Source organism: Pan troglodytes, chromosome X (genome assembly GCF_028858775.2).
Source record: "Pan troglodytes isolate AG18354 chromosome X, NHGRI_mPanTro3-v2.0_pri, whole genome shotgun sequence".
NCBI classification, from domain to species: domain Eukaryota; kingdom Metazoa; phylum Chordata; class Mammalia; order Primates; family Hominidae; genus Pan; species Pan troglodytes.
The window spans coordinates 124,790,231-124,803,020 of NC_072421.2; positions in this window are offsets into that span (position 1 = coordinate 124,790,231).

Consider the following 12,790-nt stretch of genomic DNA (forward strand, 5'->3'; position numbering starts at 1 on the left):
TCTATATGTCTATATATATAGATAGATATAACCTGTTTATATGTGTGTGTATATAACATATGTGTATATCTATATATATAGAGAGAGAGAGAGAGGAAAAAAAGGAAAGAAAGGATAAAGTTGAAGTACTCCTTCACAAGGTAGAAAGAAGAGAGAGAAGGAAGGATAGAGGAAGGAAAGGAGGGAGGAAGGAAAAAAAAGAAGGAAGGAAAAAAGAAGGAAAGATTAGAACAATGACAAAGAAAATAGAAGAGAAAATAGTCAAAGAACTAATTTAAGGACATTTAGCTGATCTTAAGAACATGAGATTCTAGGATGAAGTGGCTCAAAAAGTACTCATCACAATGAATGAAAACATAGCTGCATAAATACTATGTTATTAAATTTTAACCCTAAACATAAAGAGATTGCCTTTTAAGCTTCCAGGAAGAGAAACACAATCTAATAACATTCAAAACATCACAAGTCAGTAGGGTATCAGGCTTCTCAATGGCAGTATTGAAAACTAGAAGACAAAAGAGCATAGTTTTCAAGATTATAAGGGAAGATGATTTATAATGTAAACTTACATTTATAATGTAAACCAGATTATAATTTGGAAGTGATTTAAAAAAAGACATTTTGTGACAGGAAAACAATTTAAAAAGCAACTTCTCACTCATCTTTTCCAGGAAACAACTTGAGAATATGCTCAAGAAAGTGAGGATGTAAACAAAAATATAGAAATTCAAGGACGTGGAGTCAAAACAGTAATGAAGTGAATTTTCAGGATGACAGCAAAAGAAACTCCATAAAAGCTATGTTGTGGTCCACATTGTAACAGAGAACAGAGAGTTTCAGGAGGAGTTTCTTGCAGATTTTAAAAGAAAAAAAAAGGAAAAAAAAAAAAAACCCAGACTACTTGCTATGGTGGAATGTATTGAAATGAGATTTACATGGCTTAAAGAGAGTGTAGTTATGGACTACTTATAAGTTCAGTGAAAATCAAGGTAATAAAAAAATCTAAAAGGTTATTTTTAATTCCAAGGAAAGGAAAACATCATAAATATATGAATAATTAATGCTTCCTTAATTAAAAAAACTGTGATACAAGTATAATGGAAGCAGAGAAGAAAGAATTTTTTTTCCTTATTGGAGGTTGAGAGCATAAAGCTAAAGCCTCATATTCTATAGTAGGAAGTTAACAGGTAATATGAAAGTAGAAAAAAATGAATACTACTAGTATAATCACACTATTTAGGACTGTGGAAATAATCTATAAGAGTTGAGAACCTGTTTTAGAGAAGAAGAATAAGTCATTAAGAGGAACAGGGCAGATGACTGAACAATTTATTTTCCTTTATTAACATGTGGAATAATTTCAGTTTTTAAACTCTGTGCATATATAATTTTGATTAAAATAAAATTAAATGTACAGCAAAACTACAAATTGCACAATTTTTCTAAAAGCTACTCTGGCTATTCATTTTCTGAGTGATTGTAAGCCACTTATTTTGCTGACACTTTGTGTGGCTTTTGCTTTTGTTTTTGTTTCATTTTTTAAAGCAGTAGTCATTTCATTAACAAAATAAATGTCTTGCTAGTTTCCCACAGTGAACTTGGTCAATAAAAATATAGTGTATGTTATCTAATTCATTAGTAAGAATATTTGTATTTCTTTAATCAATTGAAAACCTCCCTTAGTTCCACTACCTCATTTCCCTGGTCTTATTTTAGGCCTTCATTATCTGTTGCCCCTACATAATCAAAATCAGCTTCTGCATGATATTTTTGCATTTACATTCTGTGAAATTAAAGTCTTCTTTTTAAAAACATATGTAAACATAAAATAGTAATTGTGCAGACAACAATGTTTTAATGAGATTTTATGCACACAGGCCCATTTCATGCAATATATTCCCAGAATGACAGGTTTCAACTAGGTACAGAGAGTTAGTTAAGCTAACTAATGATTTTTCGTTCATAATAGAACTTAAAACGGAACATTAAATAATAGATGTGTGTATTAATCCATTCTCATGCTGCTAATAAAGACATACCAGAGACTGGGTAATTCATAAAGAAAAAGAGGTTTAATGGACTCACAAGTTCCACATGGCTGGAGAGGCCCCACAATCACGGTGGGAGGTGAAGGAGGAGCAAAGGCACGTCTTTCATGGTGGAAGGCAAGGGGGAGTGTGTGCAGGGGAAGTGCCCTTTATGAAACCATTAGATCTCATGAGACTTATTCACTATCATGAGAACAGCATGGGAAAATTCTGCCTTCATGATTTAATTACCTCCCACTGGGTCCCTACCATGACACATGGGAATTATGGAAGCTACAATTCAAGATGAGATTTGAGAGGGGACATAGCCAAACCATATCAGTGAGCTAGTAGCTGCTCCCTGTCTTTCAGACATTAATCCCAAGTCCTTTTTTAACCAGTTATACATGGCTTGGCATAATTCTATGATATAATGGTAATACTGGAAATATCATCAGTAAATACTCTACATAGTATTTTTTAATTTCTTAGCCACATAAAACAGTTTTAAGCATCAAATTTATGTGTCCTATATTAAAACTGTGCAAAGAGATTTTTATAATGATACCACCTTTATTATTTTAAATTTGTTCAGTTTTTTTTTCTCTTTTAAAGATAGTTTGAAAAGTTAAAGCCATATTACTGTGACTCACTCCAGCTCACTACTTTTAACATATTAATATATACACACAAACACACATATATGCACATTTTACAAATCTTTCTGATCTGTGAAAAGAAAAATGGTTTTACTTTTTTTCTGTTTTCTATATCATAATTTTCATATCACTCCCAAATTTAGTTACTTGTTTGTTTTCTAGTATCATAACTTTAAAATGCCTTTTTTTTAAAAAAAAAAAGCTGTCTCTTTGAATATCTCAGGGTGACACCTCATTGTACACTACATTGTCTGATTACATCAGTCACATAGCATTAGGTTGTGTCTGTAATGAACACAATGTGACTGAAGTAACTGGGCATGACATATCACAGCACTTGGTTAGCTGATCTGTAAAATCCAATGTAGGTTTCTGAAGTGGAAAAGAAGAGGCAGTAAGTTAAAGTGTAATGACTAACTTCAGAAAATTGAGTTTCTCCCATATTCCTTTATAATGTAGGAGAGCCAGACAGAGTTACAAAATAGAGTTGCTCCAGCCATCAAAAATGTGTAGAAATCTACATTTTGTCCAATCAGAGTCTGTATATAGATTATATCACTCTGTACAGCTTGTTCTAATGTCCAAATTTATATCCATTTTATAGAGAAGCATTTTCAGCTCTCTTTCATCCTTAGTCTGTTGGCTAGTGATGTACCACTATGTAAAAATAGGGTCACCAACCTTTGTAAATATGCCTCCACACATAAGCTCTGCGGAACCAAGCCTAATGAAAACTGCAATTTGGTTAACTGACTCCAGGAAAAGCATCTCTAAAGTATATTTTTATTCTTCAAAGGGCATGCTAACCTTAAGAAACCTACAGGAACCTAAAGATTAGTACAATTCTTAAAGGCCAGGCTTTCCTGTGCTACTAAGCTAAGGAAATCTATCATTGTGATCATTTTGCAGTAACATTGCTTCAGCTGTCAAAGAGATCTCTGGGGCGGTTCCCTCAATTTGAAACTGCATGACGTTTTGGAGCCATCGACTAAAAGCCACATGGAAAGTTTATCATTTATATGCAACATATGTGGTTTCTCTACAAGATTTTTACAACCGAGTTGATAAACTCTCAGCCAAAACCAAACACATTTATCATCTTGCTTAGCCTGTGCATCATTACATTTGATATGTGCTGTATTTCCTTTAAACTTTTTGAAGTATTTAAAATAGCACACAGATGTAGAGACCTTAGGCACAGAATCTAGTATATTGCTTTTTCCCATTAGCCTATTGAAGTAAATTTTTGATTAATGGTTTTGTCGCATTGGTATTTTTAATACTCATTTTTAGTCTATTCTCTTTATAGAGGGGAGATACCACCTGACCGTTATTTCACCTTTGGGGAACATTGATAGTTATAAATGTAACAAATGCATCACGTGTCAAAGAAAGTAACTGGCTAAGCCTAAGCTCAAGAGGTGGAAAGCTATACTCTGTTTATGGAGACGGGATGGGGAGGGAATCAATAATTTAGAACAATGATCTAATATAATGCAAGTGGTAACTAAGATGGTGCATTAAATGGTGAATGTCCTCCTATGTTTTTTAAATGCTGATCACATTGCCACTATCTGTGAAGAGATGGTTTAATTAACAAATATGTAAGATAAGAGCTATTGGATAATTTTGTGGTTTTTTTGTATTCAATTTTGCTAGGTTCTTCTAGAGCAAACTACAAATCCAGGTTACATTGCTTTCTATCATTCAAACATTCAACCACTCATTCACTAAATATTCGCCCATCACCTTTTATATGTAAGACAAATAAAGAAATAAAATTAATATGTACTGAGTTTGTATTATATGAATAGCACTATGCTAAATGATTTCTACAAACAATAATTATTTTCATTTTATAAACAATGAAGCTCTAGCACAAATATTAAATGAGTTGTTTAAGATCTTTCAGTTTAGATGCTGGAGTCAGACCAAACCCAAATACTACACTAGGCCTACTTTCAAGGACCTTGTGATCTAGAACACAAAAATCAAGTGACAGTGATTATAACAAACTGTGTAAATACTACTCTGACCACATCAGTGTAATTAAATACCACTCCTGGCTAAACTGGATTTCCATAAAATCTTTCAATAAAACATATCCCTGACATGTAACATGACATGTCTATATATTTATTTGATGGAGATAAGAATATAAAAAGTGGATTATAAACATACAAAGTTGCTAGAAAAAACTTCATTCCACAATTTTTTATAGGAACAGATAAGGTCCATAAGGACCTGGTCTAGAGAAAAAGTAGTGTCCCAAGTACCTATCACTGACATGACCTTTACAAGACTTGAGTCCTGGCTGTGATATGAAGAAGTTGTACTTCATCATTATTAAGATGCTTTCAAGATACATGATTCTGTGGTAATTATATCATAAAGTATCAATGGCATTAAATACACTTAAAAATTCTGCATGGTTTATAATAATTGGTTAGGAATAAGTCAAGTTGCCTATACAGGTTGGGGCCAGCAGTGTTTTAGATTTGGGACATTTTTTGGATTTAGAATATTTGCATATACATAATAAAATATCCTGGGCACGGGACAACATTTAAACAAGAAATTTAACCTTCATATTAACCTTTTGCACATTCCTTAAAGGTAATTTCATACAATAATTTTTATAATAATTTTGTGCATGAAACAAAGTTTTGACTATGACCAATCACATGAGGTCAGATGTGGAAATTTTCTCATGTGGTATCACGTTGGAGATCAAAAAGTTTCAGAATTTGGAGCACTTTGGATCTCAAATTTTTGTGATTTGGGATGCTCAACTTGTGTGCACTACATAGCCTTAAATAAGTTTCTTAATTCCTTTGATTTAAAGTTTCGTTGGTTATAAAAGGGGAATAAAAACAGCTCCCTCAAAGGGTTTTGTGAGCTTCCAGTTACAGCGTGCATGTTAAACATCCAGTACAGTTTTCTTCTAGGGTTTTTATGGTTTTAGGTCTAACGTTTAAGTCTTTAATCCATCATGAATTGATTTTTGTATAAGGTGTAAGGAAGGGATCCAGTTTCAGCTTTCTACATATGGCTAGCCTGTTTTCCCAGCACCATTTATTAAATAGGGAATCCTTTCCCCATTGCTTGTTTTTCTCAGGTTTGTCAAAGATCAGATAGTTGTAGATATGCGGCGTTATTTCTGAGGGCTCTGTTCTGTTCCATTGATCTATATCTCAGTTTTGATATCAGTACCATGCTGTTTTGGTTACTGTAGTCTTGTAGAATAGTTTGAAGCCAGGTAGCGTGATGCCTCCAGCTTTGTTCTTTTGGCTTAGCATTGACTTGGTGATGTGGGCTCTTTTTTGGTTCCATATGAACTTTAAAGTAGTTTTTTCCAATTCTGTGAAGAAAGTCATTGGTAGCTTGATGGGGATGGCACTGAATCTATAAATTACCTTGGGCAGTATGGCCATTTTCACGATATTGATTCCTCCTACCCATGAGCATGGAATGTTCTTCCATTTGTTTGTATCCTCTTTTATTTCCTTGAGCAGTGGTTTGTAGTTCTCCTTGAAGAGGTCCTTCACATCCCTTGTAAGTTGGATTCCTAGGTATTTTATTCTCTTTGAAGCAATTGTGAATGGGAGTTCACTCATGATTTGGCTCTCTGTTTGTCTGTTATTGGTGTATAAGAATGCTAGGCATTACCATTCAGGACATAGGCATGGGCAAGGACTTCATGTCTAAAACACCAAAAACAATGGCAACAAAAGCCAAAATTGACAAATGGGATCTAATTAAACTCAAGAGCTTCTGCACAGCAAAAGAAACTACCATCAGAGTGAATAGGCAACCTACAGAATGGGAGAAAATTTTCGCAGCCTCCTCATCTGACAAAGGGCTAATATCCAGAATCTACAATGAACTCAAACAAATTTACAAGAAAAAAACAAACAACCCCATCAAAAAGTGGGCAAAGAACATGAACAGACACTTCTCAAAAGAAGACATTTATGCAGCCAAAAAACACATGAAAAAATGCTCACCATCACTGGCCATCAGAGAAATGCAAATCAAAAAAACAATGAGATACCATCTCACACCAGTTAGAATGGCAATCATTAAAAAGTCAGGAAACAACGTGCTGGAGAGGATGTGGAGAAATAGGAACACTTTTACACTGTTGGTGGGACTGTAAACTAGTTCAACCATTGTGGAAGTCAGTGTGGCGATTCCTCAGGGATCTAGAACTAGAAATACCATTTGACCCAGCCATCCCATTACTGGGTATATACCCAAAGGACTATAAATCATGCTGCTATAAAGACACGTGCACACGTATGTTTATTGCAGCACTATTCACAATAGCAAAGACTTGGAACCAACCCAAATGTGCAACAACGATAGACTGGATTAAGAAAATGTAGCACATATACACCATGGAATACTATGCAGCCATAAAAATGATGCGTTCATGTCCTTTGTAGGGACATGGATGAAATTGGAAATCATCATTCTCAGTAAACTATTGCAAGGACAAAAAACCAAACACCGCATGTTCTCACTCATAGGTGGGAATTGAAGAATGAGAACACATGGACACAGGAAGGGGAACATCACACTGTGGGGACTGTTGTGGGGTGGGGGGAGGGTGGAGGGATAGCAGTAGGAGATATGCCTAATGCTAAATGACGAGTTAATGGGTGCAGCACACCAGCATGGCATATGTATACACATGTAACTAACCTACACATTGTGCACATGTACCCTAAAACTTAAGTATAATAATAATAATAAAATAAAAAAAAATTTTGATTCTCAAAATGTACTGATATAAAATTAGAATATCCATTCTTGAAATGTTTAAAAAATAAATTAAGTGTAAGTTTATATTTAACTTGTTTGATTCCTAATTAAAATTTAAAAAAAATGGAAAAAAATAATAAAAAAATAAAAATAAACATCCAGTACGGGGCTTGTCTCAGAAGAAGCATTAAGAAAATAAAGAGTTTTGTTATCTACCTAGAGCTTATGAAGCCTGAGCTACGAATCCCTGTGTAATCATGGTTTTACTTACGTAACTATTGCACACACAGGGCTACCCTGGAGTTAAGTGCTCAATAAATATTTGATGGATCAATAAATGCGTATTAAGCAGTTAGCTATTCTCTTCCTCCAACGTTATTTCCAACCAGATGTTGACAACTGATTGCATTGACTCGGTTTTAATCTCATTCTAGCACTTACTGGCTGGCTATATGACCATGGGTAAGCTACCTAACTTTTCTGAGTTTCAATTTTTCTCATATATAAAATGAGAAAAAATATTATCTTCTTTATAGGACTTGTGTTCAGATTAAATGACATACTGCAAGGAAAGTGCCTCGTACAGTGTCTGGTCGTAGCAAGCATACAAAAAACTGGTCCCATATTTCCAAAGTTCTACGCAACTAAATTATGCTGGTAGAAAAATAACTATGATGTTCGACTATGCATCAGTTGTATCTGTGACAAAAGTATATTTAAAACTAAAAAATCTTTGAATACTTAAAATTAATTGAACAAGAAGTACAATACATAAATTAAAAGCATTAACATACTCTAATAGCGTGTACACATTTTACAGCCATATACACTGCATAAACACCAAAATATCTATGTCATATTAAAAATAAAACATTAGTCTTCTAGTTACATAAAATTACTTAATTTAATACTAAAACTAATAAACAAATGGCTGGGTGACAATCCTAAGAAATGTAATTGATCAATAAGAATGGGAAATGAAAAAAGTGAATTAAAAGTTCACCCCTACCCATAAACATTCTTTCCAAATGCATTTAAGTGCACTGATAAAAATCAACCTTCAGGGTGAAAAAGGAAGTGAAAGCTTTTTTCTTCATTTCAACCTTATCTATGAAGGTCATCATTTTTTTTTATTTGTTCTAATGCACTTAGCTAACAACTGAAAAGAAAGAGAATTCTCCACAATGATACTTCAATATATTCCCTGATTCCAATCAATTTTTTCTCACCTTTACTTGTACCCTCCCCTTGGGGCTTTTGACCTAGAGAGTCATTTAGAGAACAGAACTGTTTTCTGTAAACTTTTGATGTGAGGGAAAAATTTTGTTGGCCATATCTAGATTTTTCTCTCCTGAGGGAAAAGTAAAATTTTTGTGTATTGAAAAAATGTGCATGTAGAGAGTGAATTAAAAAACCTTATTTGCTCATGAGGTAAAAGGTAGAGAGATATTGGTCAGAAACAAGTTGACCACAAAATGAAGGGAAGCTAAAACTCAGGCTGATTATGGTATAGCCTGGGCCATGGCATGTCTTAGTTCTAAAAGAATAAATGGGATATTTAAATTATGAGCTGTCAAGGGTAAATAAGTCTATAGTGCTGTTGATAGTAAAGGCAAAGACACCATAATGGTAAACTAGAACAGTGGTAATATAGAGAGGTTGTAATAACTTTGAAAAATCAATTAATATAATTCACCACACCAGCACATTTGTGAGAAAAATCAATGAACTCTCTAAATAAACAAAAAGAATTTGTTAAAATTCAACAAAATTTTTGTCCCCCTCATTCATAGGAAGAAAAAAAAACTTAGCAAACAAGGGATATTTTTAATCAGGAAAACACCTACAAAATTAAGAGCAAACATAATAATGTTAAAATGGTAAAAATCATTTACTTGTCTAGATCTGTGTTAATAGTTGTTGAACACTGAAAATATTTCACAGTTTACTGACTTCAGTACCTATACAAGGGTGCTTGTTATTACCATTTCTTTTCAACACTGCACTGACCATCCTACTCAGTAATGTAAGTGAAAAGAACAAACCTGCAGGGATTGGAAAGGATTTTATGATTCTGTAGACAGACAACTCAAGATAATTTATGAATAAATCATGGAATTAAGGTAAAATTTCAGCAAGGTGGTTGTTTACAAAAATCACTATGGAAAATCAAATTGCATTTGTAGATACCAAAAACTAACAGGAAGAAAACGTAATTTAAAAAACATACTTACAGTAACACCAAAATATAATTATACTTATTACAAAAGTTTTCTTGAGACATTTAAAAACTTTATGAAAGATATTAAATAATTATGAAATAAATGGTAATCCTATGGACTGAATTATGTCACCCAAAAACTCATATTAAGAACCAAATCTTCAATGTGCCTGTATTTGGAGATAGAGCCTTTAGGGAAATCATTCAAATTAATGAGATCATAAGGATGGGGCCCTAATCCCATAGAACTGATGATCTTATAAGAAGAAGAGACCCCGGAGATCTCTCTGCATGTACACAGAGGAAAGGCCATCTGAGGACACAGTGACAAGGTAAACCAGGAAGGAGACCTCACCAGAAAGCAACCCTAATGATACCTTGATCTTGGAATTGTGGCCATGAAAACTGACAAAATAAATTTCTGCTATTTAAGCCACTCACCCTGTTGTGTTTTGCTATGGCAGCCCTAGCAACAAATACAAGTGAAATATATTAGGTTTATGGATCAGAAGACTGCAAATCATTAAAAAAATCTTATCTCCTTAAAATAATCTATATAATTATTCTTTTCTTCAATATTCAACAATTATTTATTGGGTCCCTATTATACACTAAGCATTATATTAGGCCTATGGGATATAAGTGTGAGCAAAAAAATAATAATCACTGCCCTGATAAGCTTATATACTGGTTTCTGAAGTTTAGAGTCAATTACTTAAGAATATAGAATCTAGAATTTGAAAAATTTTAAGTTGAATACATTGCCAGCAAAAAAAAAATTCCAGGGTTTTTTGGTGCAATTTTACCTAATTTTAACGTATATATTCAAGTGAAAATGTGGAAAAATAGCAAAGACATGTGAAGAAGAAAACTACGGTAGTATGATTTGCCTAACAAGGTGTAAACATTATTATAAAACTATATTAAGTCAGGACAGATGAATAGACAAACATATACATTGAACAGAACAAGGGATCCCAAACCAGAAATGATATATAAATGGAAATTTGACACCTAATGAGTTGGCAAGATTAGAAAGACTTTTCAATGTGTTGTTAGGACAATTGGTTGACTATATGATTAAAAAAGTGAAATTGGACCTATAATTCACCACATGTATTTTTTTCCTAATTTTAGTTTGTATATTTTTTTTAATTTTTAGTTTTTTGTGGGTACAGAGAAGCTGTGTATATGTATTGGTTACATGAGATATTTTGATACAGGCACACAATGTGTCATAATCACATCAGGATAAATAGAATATCTACCGCCTCAATAATGTATCTTCTATTTTCCTTTTTATATACTAATTTTGTTTTAATTTTTAAAATCAGGCATACAATGTATAATAATCACATCAGGATCAGAAGAAATGGGGTATTCATCACCTGAAGCATTTATCCTTTGTGTGAGAAACAATCCAATTATACTCTTTTAGTTATTTTAAAATGTATGATTAAATTGTTACTGACTACAGTCACCCTACTGTGCTATCAAACACTGGATCTTATTCATTCCTTCCATTTTTTTGTACACATTAACCACCCCGACTTCCTTCCCAAAGCCCTACTACACTTTCCAGCCTCTGATAACTATCATTTTACTTTCAATATCATGAATTCTATTGCTTTAATGTTTAGCTCCCACAAATGAGTTAGAATGTATGAAGTTTGTCTTTCTGTGCTTGACTTATTTTACTTAACATTATGACCTTCAACTCCATCCATGTTGTTGCAAATGATAGGATCTCATTCCTTTTTATGGCTGAATAGTATTCCATTGTGTATATGTACCAAATTTTCTTTATTAATTCATCTGTTGATGGACAATTAGGTTGTTTCCAAATCTTAACTATTGTGAATAGTGTTACAATAAACATAGGAGTGCAGGTACATCTTTGATATACTGATTTCCTTTCTATTGGGTATATACTGAGCAGTGGTAGTTCTACTTTTAAAATTTAAGGAACCTCCAAATTGTTCTCCCATAGTGGTTGTAGCAATTTACATTCCCACCAACATTGTATGAAGGTTTCCTTTTCTCCACAAACTTGCCAGCATTTGTTATTGCCTCTCTTTTGGATAAAAGTTATTTTAACTGGGGCGAGATGATATCTCATTGTAGTTTTGATGTGCATTTCTCTGATGATAGATGTGATGTTGAGCACCTGGTCATGTACCTGTTCACCATTTATATGTCTTCTTTTGAGAAATATCTATTCAGATTTATTGCCGTTTTTAAACAGATGTTTAATTTTTTTTCCTATTGAGTTGTTTGAGCTATTTATATATTCTGGTTATTAATCTCTTGTCAAATGAGTAGTTTGCAAATATTTTCTCCCATTCTGTGAGTTGTCTCTCCACTTTGTTGTTTCCATTGCTGTGCAGAAGCCTTTTAACTTGGTTGGATCCAAGTTGTCCATTTTTGTTTTGGTTGCCTATGCTTATGGGGTATTACTCAAGAAATCTTTGCCCAGTTTAATGTCCTGAATAGTTTTCCCAATGTTTTCTTTTAGCAGTTTCATACAGGGAGGTCTGATATTTAAGTCTTTAATCCATTTTGACTTGATTTTTTATAATTGGAAGATAGGACTTCAGTTCCCTTTGACTGCATATTGATAAGTTTTTCCAGCACCATTTGTTGAAACAACTATGCTTTCCCCGATGTATATTCTTGGCACCTTAGTCAAAAATGAGTTCACTGTAGATGTGTGGATTTGTTTATGCATTCTCTCTTCTGTTCCATTGCTCTATATGCCTGTCTCTAGGCCAATACCATGCTGTTTTGGTTACTATATCTCTGTAATACAATTTGAAGTCTGGTAAGGTGATTTCCCCATTTTAATTTTTTTTTGTACAGGATAGCTTTGGTTATTCTGTTTTTTGGTGTGTGTGTTTCTATATAATTTTAGGATTATTTTTTCTATTTCTGTGAAGAATATTATTGGTATTTTGATAGGGATTGCATTGAACCTGTAGATTGATTTGGGTGGTAAGGATATTTTAACAACTTTGATTTTTCTAATCCATGAGCATAGAATCTTTCCAATTTTTTTGTGTCATTTTCAATTTATTACATCAGTGTATTATAGTTTTAATTGCAAAGTTCCTTCACTT